The sequence below is a fragment of the Ranitomeya imitator genome, chromosome 1, assembly GCF_032444005.1.
Source record: "Ranitomeya imitator isolate aRanImi1 chromosome 1, aRanImi1.pri, whole genome shotgun sequence".
In the NCBI taxonomy this organism is placed as follows: domain Eukaryota; kingdom Metazoa; phylum Chordata; class Amphibia; order Anura; family Dendrobatidae; genus Ranitomeya; species Ranitomeya imitator.
In genome coordinates, this window is record NC_091282.1 from 1203481708 (window position 1) to 1203502502 (window position 20795).

At 46.4% G+C, this 20795-nt stretch overlaps 1 protein-coding gene across 5 annotated transcripts in view; it reads left to right on the forward strand.

Annotated features, from left to right (window-relative positions):
• Positions 1–2381: 2381 nt before the first annotated feature.
• Positions 2382–20795, forward strand: part of CTBP1 (C-terminal binding protein 1) — a 496367-nt gene continuing 477953 nt past the window's right edge. For 2 of the 5 annotated variants that reach the window (XM_069744904.1, XM_069744908.1), the window contains exon 1: positions 7248–7389. The gene's annotated coding sequence lies outside the window, so the exon portion shown is untranslated. Of the gene's footprint in view, positions 2510–7247; positions 7390–20795 lie in introns of those variants that run through there. The other 3 variants (XM_069744905.1, XM_069744907.1, XM_069744909.1) reach the window with 3 other exon arrangements.

A 20795-nucleotide genomic window follows, 5' to 3' on the forward strand; every position in this document is an offset into this window, starting at 1 on the left:
ATCAGCCATATCCTCCTTCTTCAACTCTCACTTTCTAAAACTCAATGTAGACAAAACCGAACTCATCATCTTTCCCCCATCTCACGTATCCCCCCTACCTGATCTATTATGGTAAATGGCATCACGCTCTCTCCCGCACCTGAAATCCGCTGCATCGGGGTAATTCTCGACTCTGCCCTGTCCTTCAAACCGCACGTCCAAACTCTTGCCACCTTCTGTTGCTTCCAACTCAAAAATATTGCCAGAATCCGTCTCTTCCTCAGCCCACAATCAAAACTCTTGTGCATGCCCTCATCATCTCCCGCCTCGATTATTGTAACACCCTCCTCTGTGGCCTCCCCGCTAACTCCCTTGCACCACCCCAGTCTGTCCTCAACTCTGCTGCTCGGCTAATCCACCTCTCTCCTTGCTACTCCCCGGCTTCTTCCCTCTGCAAATCCCTCCACTGGCTCCCAATTCCCCAACGAATCCAGTTCAAAGTACTAACACTGATCTACAAAGCCATCCACAACCTGTCCCCACCCTATATCTCTGAACTAATCTCCCAATATCTTCCCTCACGTAATCTTTGATCCTCCCAAGACCTCCTACTCTCCTCCACACTTAAGGTACCGTCACATTAAGCGACGCTGCAGCGATATAGACAAAGATGCCGATCGCTGCAGCGTCGCTGGAGAGCTGTCACACAGACAGCTCTCCAGCGACCAACGATGCTGAAGTCCCCGGGTAATCAGGGTAAACATCGGGTTACTAAGCGCAGGGCCGCGCTTAGTAACCCGATATTTACCCTGGTTACCATTGTAAATGTAAAAAAAAAAAAACACTACATACTTACATTCCGGTGTCTGTCGCGTCCCCCGGCGTCAGCTTCCCGCACTGACTGTGTCAGCGCCGGCCGTAAAGCAGAGCACAGCGGTGACGTCACCGCTGTGCTTTACGGCCGGCGCTCACAGTCAGTGCGGGAAGCTGACGCCGGGGGACGCGACAGACACCGGAATGTAAGTATGTAGTGTTTTTTTTTTTTTACATTTACAATGGTAACCAGGGTAAATATCGGGTTACTAAGCGCGGCCCTGTGCTTAGTAACCCGATGTTTACCCTGGTTACCAGTGAAGACATCGCTGGATCGGCGTCACACACACCGATTCAGCGATGTCAGCGGGTGATCCAGCGACGAAATAAGGTGCTGGCCTTCTAGCTCCGACCAGCGATGTCACAGCAGGATCCAGATCGCTGCTGCGTGTCAAACACAAAGATATCGCTATCCAGGACGCTGCAACGTCACGGATCGCTAGCGATATCGTTGTTAAGTTGTTCAGTGTGAAGGTACCTTTATTTGTTCCTCACAAAACCGCCTCCAAGATTTCTCCCGAATATCCCCCATCTTCTGGAATTCCACGCCTCAACACGTCCGATTGTCCACCACCCTCGGATCCTTCAGATGGAACCTGAAAACTCATCATTTCAGGAAAGCCTACAGCCTGCAATAACCATTCTGCCGCCTCACCAACCACCCGAGCTGCCGCCTCACCACCACCAGAGCTGCCGCACCAACACCAACCATCTGAGCTGCTGCCATGTCCCCAACCACCCAAGCTGCTGCGTCGCCACCGCCTCACCAACCACCTGAGCTGCCGCCTCATCACCACCGGAGCTGCAGCACCCTGACCTCCTGTGTCTTCCCCATTATCCCATAGAATGTAAGTCCGAAAGGACAGGGTCCTCTCCCCTCTGTACCGGTCCCTCATTGTAAATTTGTTTACTGTTAACGATATCAATAACTCTGTACGTAACCCCTTCTCATGTACAGAACCATGGAATTAATGGTGCTATATAAATAAGTAATAATAATAATAGATAAATGATAGATAGATGATAGATAATAGATGATAGATAGATAATAGAGTAGATAGATAGACTGAGATAGATGATAGATAATAGATAGATGATAGATAGATAATAGATAGATAGATAGATAATAGATAGAGTAGATAGATAGACTGAGATAGATGATAGATAATAGATATCTAACATATAGATAGATGATAGATAGAGACACAGATATGTGATGAATAAATAGATAATGTCTCTTTTCTGCAGGTAGACGCTTGATTTGTTTTAACCCCTGAGAGCCCAGGCTGCAGCTTCCCTGTAAGTTTCCGCAGCCCCTCTCCTCTTCTGTCCTCTCCTCTCCTGTGGTAATAATCACAATCCCCTCTTCTGCCCATCAACAACATTGCAGCCGACCCCCCCAGCAGCAGCAGCAGCAGCAGCCCCTCACAGAGGGGGGACCCCAGCCCCCTCCCTCCCCAATCCTTAATAATAATAAGTGATCCGCGATGAAACTTTGCAGAAGTGTCCGCGCCCCCCGCTGCGCCCCCGTGTCGCCTGTGGCGGCTGCCGGTGCGGAGCCGCATGGACTTGTGAGGCAGATCTTGTGATCCGCGCACAGCAGAGCAGAGGCGGCCACGCGTCCGGCCGGGGCAGCGACCACCAGCAGCAGCAGCAGGTTGGCCTCCTTATTCCTCCGTACCCCGCTTCTCCCTCCTCCGTCGCCTCCTCGCACACCCGCGCTGCGTCCCACCCTTATAATCGGCGTGTTTCGCCCCCTCCTGCGTGTCCGTGGAGCGGCTGTGTGCACCGTGCATAATGTGAGAGGAGGTGGGAGAATGAGGAGAAGCCGCGGCGCCTGCTTCATGCAAATCACCGCTCCGCCGTAACAAAAGGCTGCGAGGAAAAGCCTGTGACAGGAGCAGCCCGCGGCCACTCGCCATATTCTGTGCGCTCCTCTCCTCTATCCTCCTCTGTTCTTTCCTCTCCTCCTCTGTTCTTTCCTCTCCTCCTCTGTTCTTTCCTCTCCTCTATCCTCCTCTGTTCTTTCCTCTCCTCTCTTCTCCTCTGTTCTTTCCTCTCCTCTCTCCTCCTCTGTTCTTTCCTCTCCTCCTCTGTTCTTTCCTCTCCTCTCTCCTCCTCTGTTCTTTCCTCTCCTCTCTTCTCCTCTGTTCTTTCCTCTCCTCTCTCCTCCTCTGTTCTTTCCTCTCCTCCTCTGTTCTTTCCTCTCCTCTATCCTCCTCTGTTCTTTCCTCTCCTCTCTTCTCCTCTGTTCTTTCCTCTCCTCTCTCCTCCTCTGTTCTCTCCTCTCCTCCTCTGTTCTTTCCACTCCTCTCTCCTCCTCTGTTCTTTCCTCTCCTCTCTTCTCCTCTGTTCTTTCCTCTCCTCTCTCCTCCTCTGTTCTTTCCTCTCCTCTCTCCTCCTCTGTTCTTTCCTCTCCTCCTCTGTTCTTTCCTCTCCTCTCTTCTCCTCTGTTCTTTCCTCTCCTCTCTCCTCCTCTGTTCTTTCCTCTCCTCTCTCCTCCTCTGTTCTTTCCTCTCCTCCTCTGTTCTTTCCTCTCCTCTCTTCTCCTCTGTTCTTTCCTCTCCTCTCTCCTCCTCTGTTCTCCTCCTCTGTTCTTTCCTCTCTCCTCCTCTGTTCTCCTCCTCTGTTCTTTCCTCTCTCCTCCTCTGTTCTCATCCTCTGTTCTTTCCTCTCTCCTCCTCTGTTCTCCTCCTCTGTTCTTTCCTCTCCTCCTCTGTTCTTTCCTCTCCTCTCTCCTCCTCTGTTCTTTCCTCTCCTCTCTCCTCCTCTGTTCTTTCCTCTCCTCTCCTCCTCTGTTCTTTCCTCTCCTCCTCTGTTCTTTCCTCTCCTCTCTCCTCCTCTGTTCTTTCCTCTCTTCTCCTCTGTTCTTTCCTCTCCTCCTCTGTTCTTTCCTCTCCTCTCTCCTCTGTTCTTTCCTCTCCTCTCCTCCTCTGTTCTTTCCTCTCCTCCTCTGTTCTTTCCTCTCCTCTCTCCTCCTCTGTTCTTTCCTCTCCTCTCTCCTCCTCTGTTCTTTCCTCTCCTCTCTCCTCCTCTGTTCTTTCCTCTCCTCTCTTCTCCTCTGTTCTTTCCTCTCCTCTCTCCTCTGTTCTTTCCTCTCCTCTCCTCCTCTGTTCTTTCCTCTCCTCCTCTGTTCTTTCCTCTCCTCTCTCCTCCTCTGTTCTTTCCTCTCCTCTCTCCTCCTCTGTTCTTTCCTCTCCTCTATCCTCCTCTGTTCTTTCCTCTCCTCTCTCCTCCTCTGTTCTTTCCTCTCCTCCTCTGTTCTTTCCTCTCCTCTATCCTCCTCTGTTCTTTCCTCTCCTCTCTCCTCCTCTGTTCTTTCCTCTCTCCTCCTCTGTTCTTTCCTCTCCTCTATCCTCCTCTGTTCTTTCCTCTCCTCTCTCCTCCTCTGTTCTTTCCTCTCTCCTCCTCTGTTCTTTCCTCTCCTCTATCCTCCTCTGTTCTTTCCTCTCCTCTATTCTCCTCTGTTCTTTCCTCTCCTCTCTCCTCCTCTGTTCTTTCCTCTCCTCCTCTGTTCTTTCCTCTCTCCTCCTCTGTTCTTTCCTCTCCTCCTCTGTTCTTTCCTCTCCTCTCTCCTCCTCTGTTCTCATCCTCTGTTCTTTCCTCTCTCCTCCTCTGTTCTTTCCTCTCCTCTCTCCTCCTCTGTTCTTCTCCTCTGTTCTTTCCTCTCCTCTCTTCTCTTTTTCTCTCCGGCTTTCACTCCTCAGTCCCCTGCTTTGCCATTATTTCCTTTTTTTTTCATCCGCATTCCTCCTGTCCATCACTCCCATCATTGTTATGATGGTGGTGATGATGATGAGGGTCCTCACTCCAGGAGATGGGGGAGCAGAGTTTACATGTGCAAGAATTTTTTTTTTTACAAAAATGCAGATTTTTTTTTTTTTAATTGAAAGACGACAACGTGACTTTTTATACCTAAAAAGAAATAAAGAGCTCTTGGGTGGGAAGCCCCCTCCTAAACTAGAAGAAACCCCCCCCAGAAACCTTCCTCATCCCCCCAAGATAGAGGAGTTAGGGGTCATTGATCCCCCTTCCACCAGGGCTGCCATGCTGTCAAGGATGGATAAATCCCCCTTTCCATAGTCTACGATAATCTTTAATCTGGACTGAATCCTCTTCTAAATTTATACTAATCTTTAATCTGGAGTGAATAATAATAATAATAATAATCTTTATATAGCGCTAACATATTCCGCAGCGCTTTACACACATTATCATTGCTGTCCCCATTGGGGCTCACAATCTAAATTCCCTGTCAGTATGTCTTTGGAATGTGGGAGGAAACCGGAGTGCCCAGAGGAAACCCACGCAAACACGGAGAGAACATACAAACTCTTTGCAGATGTTGTCCTTAGTGGGGCTTGAACCCAGGACTCCAGCGCTGCAAGGCTGCTGTGCTAACCACTGCGCCACCGTGCTGCCCACGTGAATCACTTTCTCCTTAGTTTAAGGTAATTTTTAGTCTGGACTGAATCCCATTTTCCATAGTTTAGGGTAATCTTAAATCTGGATTAAATCCCTGTCCATAGATTAGGGTAATCTTTAATCTGGATTGAATCCCTGTCCATACATTAGGGTAATCTGCCATTGGATCTCCTTTGCTGACGTTTAGGGTGAGCCTCCACATGGGTTGCCATCCTGTCAAGGGTAAGGGTAAGGGTAAGAGATTGATCCCTTTCACCAAAGCAGAGGGAGAGATTCCACCAGGGCTGTTACCCTGTCGGTGGTCAGGGTCGGTGGTCAGGGTTCCCCTTATATGAAGCTTACGGAGAGATTCCATTAGGGCTGCCACCAAGTCAAGGCTCTGGGTTATTGAATACCCACCTTCAAACCTTAAGGAGGGCTTCCACCTGGGATGTCACCATGTTAAGTATTGGGTCAATGGATTAGGGAACGTTAGGGTGAGCTTCCACTTAGGCTGCCATCGTATCAAGGGTCAATAGAACTCCTTCCAGCCGGTCTTCCATAGTGTCGAGGATCGATGGATCTCCTTTTTTAAATTTTAGAGTGATCTTCCACCTTGGCTGTCATCGTGTTGAGTTTCGATAGATCCCCTTTAGAGTAAGCTTCCACTTGGGCTACAACCACGTGGAGCATCCGGGTCAATGGATCCCCATCTATGAAGATAGGGTGAGCTTCCACTTGGGCTGCCATTGTATTGACTGTTTGGGTCAATGGATGCCCTTCTTTGAAGTTTAGTAAGGCCTTCCACCTGGGCTCCCACTATATCAAGGTTCAGGGTAGATGGATCCCCTTCTTTAGAGCTTTGGATGAGCTTCCACTTGGGCTACTACCATGTCGATTAACTGGGTCAATGGATCACGTTTTTTGAAGATTAGGGGGAGCTTCCACCTGGGCTGCCACCATGTTGAGGTTCTTCAAATCTTAGAATGAGCTTCCACTTGGGATTCCACTTTGTTAAGGGTCAGCATAAATAGATCCCCTCTTTTGAAGCTTAGAGCGAGCTTCCACTTAGGCTACCATCTTGTCAAGGGTCAGACATTCATGGATTCTAAAAAACTTAGGGTGAGTTTCAATGTGGGTTCTAACCTGTCGAACGATGGGGGTCAATGGATCCCCTTTTCTGAGGTTTAGGGTGAGCTTCCACTTGGGCTACCACCGTGTCAAGTATCGGGGTCAATGGATCACGTTTTTTGAAGTTTAGGGAGAGCTTCCATCTGGGCTACCACCATGTTGAGGTTCGGAATCAATGGATTCCCTTCTTCAAATCTTAGAATGAGCTTCCACTTGGGACGCCACTATGTTAAGGGTCAGAATCAATAGATCCCCTTTTTTTGAAGCTTAGAGAGAGCTTCCACTTAGGCTGCCATCTTGTCAAGGGTCAGAGATCGATGGATTCTAAAGAAAACTTAGGATGAGTTTCAATCTGGGTTCTAAGCTGTCGAAGGATGGGGGTCAATGGATACCCTTTCCTGAAGTTTAGGGCGAGCTTCCACTTGGGCTACCACCGTGTTGAGGGTCAGGGTCAACGGATTTGCTTCTTCGAAGCTTAGGTAGATCTTCAATCTGGGCTGTCACCCTATCGATTTAGGAAGTTGGGTTGTCAGAGGGGGTTAAACGCATCTCATATTTTACTCCTAAGCAACCTGTCAATGAATAGAGATGCAAAACGGAAGATCAAGAGGGGGTCTTTATTATACTCCCCCCCACCTTCTCTAGCCCTTAATCCGTTCTGCTATTGTAATCTAACAAGCATGAATAGGGACTTCCTCACTTCACTCATGAGCGGATTGGATCGCAAGCTCTTGGGGTCAGCAGCTGATGGGTCAATTCGTCGAGATTAACCCCCTCTGTTGCTAGGGAACTGGGTTGGCTTGGCTGTGGAAGGGGTTAATCTATAAGAGTAGAGGGGTGGAGAGGTGACTATAGGAAAAGGAGAAGAAAAAAAAAAAATTACGGTCAAAATAACTCCACATCGTCTCCTGATCGTTGGGGCTGCGGAGAAGCTGACGGGGGGGTGCGGCGCGTGTCAGCGCGGACTGTGATAAAGGGATTTCTTATAGGATTTCCCGGGAGGTGAGTTCATTAAGCAGCGAGGTGGAGGGTCGGAGATGGGAAGAACATGGAGAGTCTTCGGTGATGTCTACCGGTGGTCAGGAGATGGAGGACATAATCGCACGTCTTGCCGGATCCTATAACCGGCGAGCTGCTCCTTCATTTTCTCACCCCCGGGGTCCGTTCTCGCCGGAGAGGCTCGGACAGATGTCTGATTGTTGTGGTGTTCATGGAAAGCAGAAGTGTGAAGGCATCAGGCATCTGCGGGGTCTGGAGTAATGCAGCATTTTCTTACCTCCTGCTCTTTGCCTTTTAATCCGAGGGGATTCGTTTTTTTTTTTTATGCAGTGGGGGGTGGGAGGTGGAAGTTTGGGGATTTTATGCATTGGATTACTTTGACGACAATGGGATTAGACGGATTTTTCTGGATGTTGGTAATGATGATCGTTGCAATGATGGGGGTTGGAGTGAGAGCGGCGGTTTAGGGCTGGATCTTAGCTCCATGCTTCTTTATCAATATCTGCTCCTCAACTTGTGACTCTCCAGCTGCCAGAAAAGTACAACTCCCAACATTGCTCCGACAGCCTGGGAGTCGTAGTTTTGGAAACAATTAAGATGGAATTGTTTTATATGTTCTAACTTACAGATGTAGCAGAGATGGATTTGTTACTTTCTGGAAAAACAGGAAAAACGCAATGTGTGAACATACCCGCTTTCACCTACTTCTTTATCATTTTTTTCCACAGATCTCTCCTTTAAATGTTGCTTTCAGCTGTTTCTTAACCGTTTTTTTCCACAAAGTTCTGCTTTAGGGTATATTGTTGGATGCTATACTTTTATATATAAGTGGATCGTCTTGCTCTATTATTATGTCACTAGTACCTGACTGCTCTGTTGCAATGAATAGAAGTTCTTAAACTTTTGTGGTTAACTTCTGACATTTGGGCTATGTGAGCGTTCCTACCTTTATATTGATTGCCATCTATTTGCAAAATGCTAAGAAAAAATGTTAGGGAGAGCTGGACATTGTTTGCATGTATGATTTTATAGGTTGGGTGACCGTGTGACCAGTGGCAATTCTCCTTAGCTTCCAAAATGGATGACTCTTGTTGCAGTTTCCTTTCTTGACTACAGTAGGAAGAGCAGCTCTGGAGCACAAACAGTAGGAAGAGCAGCTCTGGAGCATAAACAGTAGGAAGAGCAGCTCTGGAGCATAAACAGTAGGAAGAGCAGCTCTGGAGCACAAACAGTAGGAAGAGCAGCTCTGGAGCACAAACAGTAGGAAGAGCAGCTCTGGAGCACAAACAGAAGGAAGAGCAGCTTTGGAGCGCAAACAGTAGGAAGAGCAGCTCTGGAGCACAAACAGAAGGAAGCGCAGCTTTGGAGCGCAAACAGTAGGAAGAGCAGCTCTGGAGCATAAACAGGAAGAGCAGCTCTGGAGCATAAACAGTAGGAAGAGCAGCTCTGGAGCATAAACAGTGGGAAGATCAGCTCTGGAGCACAAACAGGAGGAGCAGCTCTGGAGCACAGACAGTAGGAACAGCAGCTCTGGAGCACAAAGAGTAGGAACAGCAGCTATGGAGCACAAAGAGTAGGAACAGCAGCTCTGGAGCACAAACAGTAGGAAGAGCAGCTCTGGAGCACAAACAGTAGGGAGAGCAGCTCTGGAGCACAAACAGTAGGAAGGGCAGCTCTGGAGCACAAACAGTAGGGAGAGCAGCTCTGGAGCACAAACAGTTGGAAGAGCAGCTCTGGAGCACAAACAGTAGGACAGAGCATCTCTGGAGCACAAACAGTAGGGAGAGCAGCTCTGGAGCACAAACAGTAGGAAGAGCAGCTCTGGAGCACAAACAGTAGGAAGAGCAGCTCTGAAGCATAAACAGTAGGGAGAGCAGCTCTGGAGCACAAACAGTAGGGAGAGCAGCTCTGGAGCACAAACAGTAGGAAGAGCAGCTCTGGAGCACAAACAGTAGGAAGAGCAGCTCTGGAGCACAAACAGTAGGGAGAGCAGCTCTGGAGCACAAACAGTAGGAAGAGCAGCTCTGAAGCATAAACAGTAGGGAGAGCAGCTCTGGAGCACAAACAGTAGGAAGAGCAGCTCTGGAGCACAAACAGTAGGGAGAGCAGCTCTGGAGCACAAACAGTAGGAAGAGCAGCTCTGGAGCACAAACAGTAGGGAGAGCAGCTCTGGAGCATAAACAGTAGGGAGAGCAGCTCTGGAGCACAAACAGTAGGAAGAGCAGCTCTGGAGCACAAACAGTAGGGAGAGCAGCTCTGGAGCACAAACAGTAGGAAGAGCAGTAGGAACAGCAGCTCTGGAGCACAAACAGTAGGGAGAGCAGCTCTGGAGCACAAACAGTAGGAAGAGCAGCTCTGGAGCACAAACAGTAGGAAGAGCAGCTCTGGAGCACAAACAGTAGAAAGAGCAGCTCTGGAGCACAAAAAGTAGGGAGAGCAGCTCTGGAGCACAAACAGTAGGGAGAGCAGCTCTGGAGCACAAACAGTAGGAAGAGCAGCTCTGGAGCACAAACAGTAGGGAGAGCAGCTCTGGAGTATAAACAGTAGGAGGAGCAGCTCTGGAGCACAAATAGTAGGAAGAGCAGCTCCGGAGCATAAACAGTAAGAAGAGCAGCTCTGGAGCACAAACAGTAGGAAGAACAGCTCTGGAGCACAAACAGTGGGGAGAGCAGCTCTGGATCATAAACAGTAGGAAGAGCAGCTCTGGAGCACAAACAGTAGGGAGAGCAGCTCTGGAGCACAAACAGTAGGAAGAGCAGCTCTGGAGTATAAACAGTAGGAAGAGCAGCTCTGGAGCACAAACAGTGGGGAGAGCAGCTCTGGAGCACAAACAGTGGGGAGAGCAGCTCTGGATCATAAACAGTAGGAAGAGCAGCTCTGGAGCACAAACAGTAGGGAGAGCAGCTCTGGAGCACAAACAGTAGGAAGAGCAGCTCTGAAGCATAAACAGTAGGGAGAGCAGCTCTGGAGCACAAACAGTAGGGAGAGCAGCTCTGGAGCACAAACAGTAGGGAGAGCAGCTCTGGAGCACAAACAGTAGGAAGAGCAGTAGGAACAGCAGCTCTGGAGCACAAACAGTAGGGAGAGCAGCTCTGGAGCACAAACAGTAGGAAGAGCAGCTCTGGAGCACAAACAGTAGGAAGAGCAGCTCTGGAGCACAAACAGTAGAAAGAGCAGCTCTGGAGCACAAAAAGTAGGGAGAGCAGCTCTGGAGCACAAACAGTAGGGAGAGCAGCTCTGGAGCACAAACAGTAGGAAGAGCAGCTCTGGAGCACAAACAGTAGGGAGAGCAGCTCTGGAGTATAAACAGTAGGAGGAGCAGCTCTGGAGCACAAATAGTAGGAAGAGCAGCTCCGGAGCATAAACAGTAAGAAGAGCAGCTCTGGAGCACAAACAGTAGGAAGAGCAGCTCTGGAGCACAAACAGTGGGGAGAGCAGCTCTGGATCATAAACAGTAGGAAGAGCAGCTCTGGAGCACAAACAGTAGGGAGAGCAGCTCTGGAGCACAAACAGTAGGAAGAGCAGCTCTGGAGTATAAACAGTAGGAAGATCAGCTCTGGATCATAAACAGTAGGGAGAGCAGCTCTGGAGTATAAACAGTAGGAAGATCAGCTCTGGATCATAAACAGTAGGGAGAGCAGCTCTGGATCATAAACAGTAGGAACAGCAGCTCTGGAGCATAAACAGTAGGAAGAGCAGCTCTGGAGCACAAACAGTAGGGAGAGCAGCTCTGGAGCACAAACAGTAGGAGAGCAGCTCTGGAGCACAAACAGTAGGAAGAGCAGCTCTGGAGCACAAACAGTAGGAAGATCAGCTCTGGAGCATAAACAGTAGGGAGAACAGCTCTGGAGCACAAACAGTAGGAAGAGCAGCTCTGGAGCATAAACAGTAGGGAGAGCAGCTCTGGAGCACAAACAGTAGGAACAGCAGCTCTGGAGCATAAACAGTAGGAAGAGCAGCTCTGGAGCACAAACAGTAGAAAGAGCAGCTCTGGAGCACAAACAGTAGGAAGAGCAGTAGGAACAGCAGCTCTGGAGCATAAACAGCGGTGAGAGCAGCTCTGTAGCACAAACAGTAGGAAGAGCAGCTCTGGAGCATAAACAGTAGGGAGAGCAGCTCTGGAGCACAAACAGTAGGGAGAGCAGCTCTGGAGCACAAACAGTAGGGAGAGCAGCTCTGGAGCACAAACAGTAGGAAGAGCAGCTCTGGAGCACAAACAGTAGGAAGAGCAGCTCTGGAGCACAAACAGTAGGAAGAGCAGCTCTGGAGCACAAACAGTAGGAAGAGCAGCTCTGGAGCACAAACAGTAGGAGGAGCAGCTCTGGAGCACAAACAGTAGGAACAGCAGCTCTGGAGCACAAACAGTAGGAATAGCAGCTCTGGAGCACAAACAGTAGGAAGAGCAGCTCTGGAGCACAAGCAGTAGGAACAGCAGCTCTGGAGCACAAACAGCTGGTACTGATTTTCTTACACAAGATGCTAAATGTTCCTAAAGAGCAACAGAACTTTCCAACGATTAAAGGGCAGGTATTGTATAAGATTAGTAAAATTGCTTCTTTTTTCCCGGTAACCGCTCCGCTGTCATCTGTGGCTGTGTCTGTATGAGATGATTCCGTATACAATATATATGATAATGTCTTAGTTGGTAATATCCCTTTAAGGAAAGGGTAAAGGTCTAGAGACCCTCCTTAATCTGAATTTGCATACATGTTAATGTAATTGTACTGCCTAGATGCATTATTATTCGTTTCTAAACTAATATGTATTGTTCCCCAAGAAATATCTGCTCTGAAATCCTCTGTGCTGCTGGGACCATTCTAGTAAACTAATGTAAATAATGTGCAATAACATAAAATCTTACAACACATTTTCTAGGCCGTGGCGTCACCTCTGTGTAATAACATGGATTGTTCTATCTATCAGTCTGTCTTCATTTACTGGCTTCCTAATGGGTCAAATCAGCTGCAGAATCTTCATGTGCCCCGGATGGATTTTGGTGCAGATTTCTAGTAACTCTTGGTATCTTCTCCTGTGTATTCCATAAACGTTGCCCTTATTTATTTAGTAATTGTAGGTATTAGTTGACACAAGAAATCGCCAGCTCCCCAATAATTGTCCTCTTTGTGCTGCTGCTTCATAGACTGTCGCTCCTGTTGCAGATTTCGGCTTTCAGCAGAATCATTCCGCCATTGTGGGAGAATTCACTGTTTTATTTGGGACACACAGTAAATGTTATACAATGTGGGTGATACAGGGAAGGACAGGTGCAAAGCTGCCGGCCAGAACCTGGTAGCATTAATATTCCGTGATTTATTTATAACCCATCACTTTAGAAAGGGGGTCTTTAACTTTTTGAGATCCCAAGTGTTCACATTTATACACAGTGGCTTGAGAATATTGTCTAGCACATATACTTAGCAGTTTTTAATTGTCATGAGTTAGAAGTTAGGAAAATCAAAGTACGGAACTACTTGGCTTCAATATTCTGGGCTGATTCACTTCCCAATATATTTCTAAAACCAGGGGCGTAACTAGAGTTCGATGGGCCCGATGCAAAATTTGGACCTGGGCCTCCAGCTGCATGTTGGTCAGAAATATTGTCCCTTGCATCGTTCTATATCCTATGAAGACATATGTGTTCGCCCTTCACCTCCTTGTAATAATGTCCCCATCCTATAATAATATCCCTGTCCTGGTATAATGTCCCCCATCCTAGGCCTCTTCCTGTTAAAATATCCCATCACCCTGAGCCCCTTCCAGTAATAATATCCAGTATTCTGTGCCCCTTCCAGTTATAATGTATTCCAATTCTGAGCTTCTTTCACTAATATTGTCCCAAATCGTGGTATAATTTCTCCTATCCTGTCCCTTTCAGTAATAATGTCCCTGACTCTGGCCCCTTCCTATATCAATTTCCCCATTCTGGTATAATGTCCCATCCTGGTATAATGTCCCCCATCCTGAACCCCTTCCAGTAATAATATCCCCTATTCTGTGCCCTTTCCTGTTATAATGTCTTCCTATCCTGAGCTTCTTCCAGTAAAAATGTCCCCCATCCTGGTATAATGTACCCCATCCTGGCCTTTTCCAGTAATAATATCCCCTTTTCTGTGCCCCTTCCAGTTATGTCTTCCCATCCTGAGCTTCTTCCAATAATATTGTCCTCAATCGTGGTATAATGTCTCCTATCCTGGCCCCTTCCAGTAATAATGTCCCTGATCCTGGCCCTTTCCTATATCAATTTCCCTATTCTGGTATAATGTCCCATCCTGGTATAATGTCCCCCATCCTGAGCCCCTTCCAGTAATAATATCCCCTATTCTGTGCCCTTTCCTGTTATAATGTCTTCCTATCCTGAGCTTCTTACAGTAAGAATGTCCCCCATCCTGGTATAATGTATCCTATCCTGGCCCATTCCAGTAATAATGTCTCCCATCCTGGCCTTTTCCAGTAATAATATCCCCTTTTCTGTGCCCCTTCCAGTTATAATGTCTTCTCATCCTGGGCTTCTTCCAGCAATATTGTCCCCAATCGTGGTATAATGTCTCCTATCCTGGCCCCTTCCAGTAATAATGTCCCTGATGCTGGCCCCTTCCTATATCAATTTCCTTATCCTGGTATAATGTCCCATCCTGGTATAATGTCCCCCATCCTGGTTCTCTTCCTGTTATAATGCCCACCCATCCTGAGCCCCTTCCAGTAATAATATCCCCTATTCTGTGCCCTTTTCGGTTATAATGTCTTCCCATCCTGAGCTTCTTCCAGTAATAATGTCCCCCATCCTGTTATAATGTATCCTATCCTGGCCCCTTCCAGTAATCATGTCCCTAATTTTGGCCCCTTCCTGTAACAATTTCCCTATCCTAGTATAATGTCCCCCATCCTGGGCCTCTTCCTGTTATAATGCCCCCCCATCCTGAGCCCTTTCCAGTAATAATATTTCCTATTTCCTTCCCATTATAATGTCTTCCCATTCTGAGCTTCTTCTAGTAATAATGTCCCCCATCCTGATATAATGTCTCCTATCCTGGCCCCTTCTAGTAATCATGTCCATGATCTTGACCCCTTCCTGTAACAATTTTCATATCCCGTTATAATGTCCCCCATCCTGAGCCCCTTCCAGTAATAATATCCCCCATTCTGTGCCCCTTCCTGTTAGAATGTCTTCCCTTCCTGAGCTTCCTCCAGTAATACTGTCCCCTATCCATGTATAATGTATCCTATCCTGGCCCCTTCCAGTAATAATTCCCCACATCCTGGGCCCCTACGCGATTGATACAGCCCTGTCTAAAACAGTTGAATTCAATGTTTCTAATATAGAACTCCAAATCCTTTGCAAAGCATCAGATGATAAATTTGTCTACCTGCAACCACCACTAGGGGGAGCTTACTGCATACTGTGTTATTAGTTAATTTAATGTAAGTACAGTATTCCGTTAGCTCCCTCTAGTGGTGACTGTAGGTGGTTGCAATTGTACTTTTTTTGTCTATGCAGATAATTTTAAGCTTTAATTAGAAACAAAATATAAGTTTTCCACTAGAAAACTTGTTCTATTTGTCTCAAAAAAAATTTTTTTTCAGAATTTTCGCTGCAGAAATTCTGCAACTCGACATTTAAAACTCATGGTTTCTAAAGAGTTTTTGCTTCAAAAATAATTAAAAAAAAAATACGAACACTCCCCTACCTTTCCACCACTTGTAGTAAACATGGGCGGTATACTCTATTTGTCAAACCCAGGTCCACCAGCACCCTGAGGTCCTTGAAATGACCCTTTTCCCACTACCTCATTTTGCACACCTATCTCTACGTGGCAGCACCGCTACAGCCAGACCCCCCGAGACTGCACCAGCGGTAGGGAGTTGACGCTGGACCCAGTGAGGGTGGTACCTGCTGAGTTTGTTATTTTAGAAATTTTACAAAATTTAGAGCTGACTTTCCTGAAAGTGGACAACCCCTTTAATTTACTTTTGTAGTTCAGTTATGGCATTTTCTCCAATCAACAGGTAATGGAGGTCCTCAGCTGGGAAATATGAATTATTGGCTGTTGTCTCCTTTTATCAGATTATGATTGGAGCAGTTCTAATGATACATGCAATTCCATAAAGCTGGTCATAGATCGGAGTTTACGTTGGGAGAGAAACCTACCGTAAATCCTAAAAAGAAGGGCAGAAACTGCTCATGGTCATTGATGGACTCAGGAGAGGGCCAGCCCCATGTGCTGACAGTTCAGCTTCACAGGGACCCGTGGGAGAGGGGAGCTCAGTCAAGATGCTGCTGTTTGTTTGGTTTCCTCCTCTCTTCCTCCATCTCAGGACATTGAGGGAGAGGCCTCCCCGGTCATCTGTCCGTGCTGGGTAGTTGCCTCCATTTGTACAGTAATTAGTTAATTATTTTAATAACCTCTAACATGGCAGGCAGAAAAGCCACAAACACTGCTATGTGTAGGAGGATTTTCTCTGCATAAAAGGCTAAACAGTATTCTTCTTTTTTACAGGCAAATTCTACTGTGTAGGCAGCCAACAGGGAGGATACTGGCCGGAGTGTAGATCTCTCCCAGAAAGTTAAGCTGAGTGACATATTAAAAGCCGAGTAGTACTGGTTGTTGCAGCAGTGTAGGCAGGGCCGGCATCAGCACTCTGCACACCCGGGATAGTACCGGGGCCCTGAGCAGGTGAGGTGGCCCACTCGCCGTCGGGGACACTGGTGCACTATGGAGGCCCGGTGTCTGCCAGTGCCGGCGCCCGCGAGTGAGCCGCTTGCTCACGGCCCGGCACTTGCCATACTTACCTCACTCCACTCCACCGCTGTGGCGACTTGGCTGGGGTATTCGGTCTAGTGGGCAGTCCTATCATTGAATGTCAGCTCCCTCTGTATGCACCGTTGTAGAAAGAAAGCTGTCAGTCACTGATAGGACCGCCCACTGGACCGAATACCCCAGAAAAAGCAGAGGATTAAATGCGGTCCTATCAGTGACTGACAGCTACCTCGATATGCACAGTTATAGAAAGAAAGCTGTCAGTCACTGATAGGACCGCCCACTGGACCGAATACCCCAGAAAAAGCAGAGGATTAAATGCGGTCCTATCAGTGACTGACAGCTACCTCGATATGCACAGTTATAGAAAGAAAGCTTTCAGTCACTGATAGGACCGCCCTCTGGACCGAATACCCCAGAAAAAGCAGAGGATTAAATGCGGTCCTGTCAGTGACTGACAGCTACCTCTGTATGCACAGTTATAGAAAGAAAGCTTTCAGTCACTGATAGGACCGCCCACTGGACCGAATACCCCAGAAAAAGCAGAGGATTAAATGCGGTCCTGTCAGTGATTGACAGCTACCTCTGTATGCACAGTTATAGAAAGAAAGCTTTCAGTCACTGATAGGACCGCCCACTGGACCAAATACCCAAGAAAGAGCAGAGGATTAAATGCCAAAAACATGGAATAAATTGAATCTTTTCCTACAAAACTATATATCAATCTTCTCAGCTCCTCTAACTCTATAGCATAGTGCCTGCACACCATAATTTCATGGTGACAGGTTACCTTTAAAAATAAAATCCAAAAAAACAAAGGCGGAGATTTGCTTTTTATTCATTAATTTAAAAAAATGTAAAAAAAATTGATAGCAGCTATACAACCTTTGCCCATTATCTGTACATATAGAACCTATACATAGTTTGTACCCCAAAATGGTGCTATTAAAATAATCAGATTGTCACACAAAACCATAATGTATTCTTAAAAATAAAAATGTTCTGACCCTTTGAATGCTATTATGTAAAACTGCACACAGCATTTTTTTTTGCAGTCAAAACCTGAACTCCTGCGTTTTTATGCTTTTTTTCGCTTCCCTTTTATGTGTGAGTTGTATAAATAGCCATGTTTAATAAAATTAATTTTATTCACCAACAAAAGCAAAAAATGCTGCAAAACCCGTTTGCTGTTTTTCTTTTTTGCAGCATTTTCGCACTTTTTCATTTCTTTCTATGGGTGAAAAAACACTGTAAAACATTGAAAGAATTGCCTTTCTTAAAAGATGCAGCAGTTCTCAAATTCTATAAGAAAAAAACAAACAAACAAAAACAAGTGTGAGCCTTCGATTCCCCAGGAACAACATCAAAAGCTGGAGTCTGGCTATTCATCACGTTTGTAGCAGGTTATAACATCCAGAGGAGCGCTGCTAAGTACTGATCGCGAATGTCATGATCCGTTCCGGGGTTTTGTCCTGTCTGCCCTTTTTACGGGCGGATCATGTCAAGGGTTAACTTTGCTCTGCCTAATTCTGGGGTTCAGGTTTGCTATTTAGCTCTGATGCATCCTGCTGGCAGTGTCAGCTATAGTTCTGCCTTCGGCGTGTGTACCTCACTCTGGTAAACCTTGATTTGTCCTTCTGTGATCCCTGACTTGCCCCGTGTCTGTTGACTCCCTCTGTCTGCCCTTTCCCAGTGTTTCACTTTAACTTTGTTTGATTTGGTTTTGACTCGGCTTGTATTTGGACTCGCTTCGGCCTTCTGTCTTTGTCTTATCCGCTTCCGACCGTTGCTGAACCCCCTGGCTTTTTCCTGACCACGTGTACTGCTGCAACCTCTGGTATTTCTGCTTATGACTGTTTTTTGACTCGGCTTATATGACCACTCTCTCGCCACTTGGTGGCGCCTGTGCTGCTGCTCTGTGGTGCTACTCTGTGTGTGCAGCCTCACGTCCCTCACCAGCTCCCCCTGGTGGATGCTGCGCTATACTGCACTGCAGCAGCATGACAACGAAGAGGGTCAATCATTCTGAGCCTGTAGTAGTCAGTAAAAGTGACATTTTTTGGTGGATTTAGAGAAAACACTTGCTGTATTAGTTGTCTTGAGCTTTTCACATTGTTCTTGCGTGATTGGCTTATTGCAAATTTTTGTAAATTTTGCAATAAACCGAATCTGCAATGAGCTCGGAATTAATGATTATCACCGGTGTCCAGCTTTCATCCCGGATACCATCCATGGCTATTTTATTTTATCAATTTATAAGAAGATATCAACACTAAAAATATAAAAATATAAATAATCTCCTAAACTCTAAAAATACTTCTCTAATTCTGTATTCCCAAGAGATGGAATTGCCAGTGGCACATTTTATTTGCCAAATTTGCACTTACAAAATGTGTTGTCCTGGAAACTATTTATAGTATTTCAATATTTGCAAGGAACTAATTATGCTTTGGGGCTTCCAGAAGAATTAATATTAGAACATGAGACCTGTCACATTCGTAGAAGATCATAGATATATTCCAGAAGGCCTGATTATAATAAAGCCGCGAGGGGAACAGTGTGATAGTGTATAATAGTCTATGAGCCGTTATATCCTCACGGTGTGACGGTGGCCAAAGAAGGAAAACAATCAATGTGTCGGTCATTGTTTTGTAAAGTTGCTGCCCATCGTACTAACCCTCATCATCATTGTCCAGCGTATTGACGTCAGTTATTATCAGGTATTGGCGCTTATAGAGAATGTATTAATGGGAAATAAGCGATTGTTTTTATTTTAGAAATATTTTTAAAAAACTTTTGGTGATGTCTTTTGTCTAATTTTCACGGGTTTCTATCTATATAGCAAAAAGAAATTCTGAAATGTTGCAGTTTTTCTTCTCTATAGAGATCTGTCACGCTGGGTGAGGGAGAAATAAGGTGCACAACAACGGGAATAGGGAAGGGGAAGCCCAAACACTAGGGAATTGGGGAGTGGAGACCCTTAGGCTGATCTAACAACACCCTGTCTGCCCTAAACGTCCCTAAATAGGTTTCGCACCTATCGCCGAGCAGTAACCTAATCCCTGCCTGACCCTAGCGAAAGGTCCTGGATAGAGAGGGAACGGGTAGACGATAGACAGCCCCCACTACAACTAAAGACAGAGGGTGGACAAATGAGGAGATACACTTAACTTGAGAAGACAACCGAGATATCGTACCAGAAATCCTCTAAGAGGCTCCAAGAAGACACTAGCCGACTGCTAGTATTTCCAACAAGTCAGAGGGAAATTGAGCTAACACCAGCATCATGCTGAAGAGATTGAATGTATTTAAACCTTCAGCAAAGGTGTGTTAATTAGCAGCAAAAGGTGGAGGTAACTGCTGGGTCCAAGAGGGAGAAGGATATCACCCCATAATAGAGATGCAAAAATCAAACAGGTGCTTGTAGAGCTAATCGCAGTGACCTTCTACAGCCGGATCAAGGATGACTGTCTGTCACACCTGATACACCCGTGATAAGATCACTCTCAGCAGTTTTTCAGCATAGACAGGATTGCAGTTGACGGCAACACCTGTATATTAGACATTAGTGAATACGTTTGCAGGACCCCGATCCAGCGGCTAAGTCCAGGAGCCCTGCGCACCACCTCCCTGACATCGATTTGATTGGCTAGCATGGTTCCATGTCATGTGTGAGACACACTGCAAAAATGGCGTCACTCAAGTCCAGCTCATCGAAAGAGAATGCCACCAGGTAGGAAATAGTTTGCGGGACTCCATCAGCTATGGAATACTGATCTGGCCGCTGGACCATAGTCCTGGAAATTATCTCAGAGCTACTATACTCAGTAGATAAGACAAAATTAATTAATCACAATATAAGTTTGTCACCCCTCACCTCCTCCTCCCTGTATAGTGACCCCTGCATAGGACACAGAGCATGACCATAACACTCGTGCATAAAAGTCAATAAACATCTCCAGCTGCAGATTACAGGTTCCTATGCTCCATGTGGTTGCTGTGGCATGTAAAAGTTTGGGCACACTTGGTCAAAATGACTGTTATTGTGAACAGTTAAGCAAGTTGAAGATTAAATAATCTCTAAAAGGGATAAAGTTAAAGATGACACATTTCCTTTGTATTTCAGGCGATAAAAATATATATGTATTGGAATTTTTTTTTCATTTTAAAAGTGCAAAAAGGGAAATGGATCGATGGAAAAGTTTGGGCACCCTTGGAGAATTGTCTGCTCAAATAACTTTGACCAAGGTTTCAGACCTTAATTAGCCTGTTAGGGTTAGGTCTTGTTCACTATCATTGTTAGGAAAGGCCAGGTGATGCAAATTTCCCAGCTTTATAAAAACCCAGCCATCTCATTTCACGTGAGACTAAATGAAATTAAATTTCAACAAATTCTTGATGTGAGCATAACACCATCTGTTAAAAAGCTGCAGGTGAAAAGACGATGGCTTCTACAAATTGGTAATGATTTTAAACACTTGTCAAAATCCACAATGGACGACCTCAAGAGACGCAAGCTGAAGGTTTTACAATGGCCCTCACTGTCCCCTGATCTGAGCATCATTGACAATCTGTGGCTAGACCTCAAAATAGCAGAGGATGCAAGACAACCCAGGAATCTCACGGAACTGGAAGAATTTTCCGAGGAAGAAT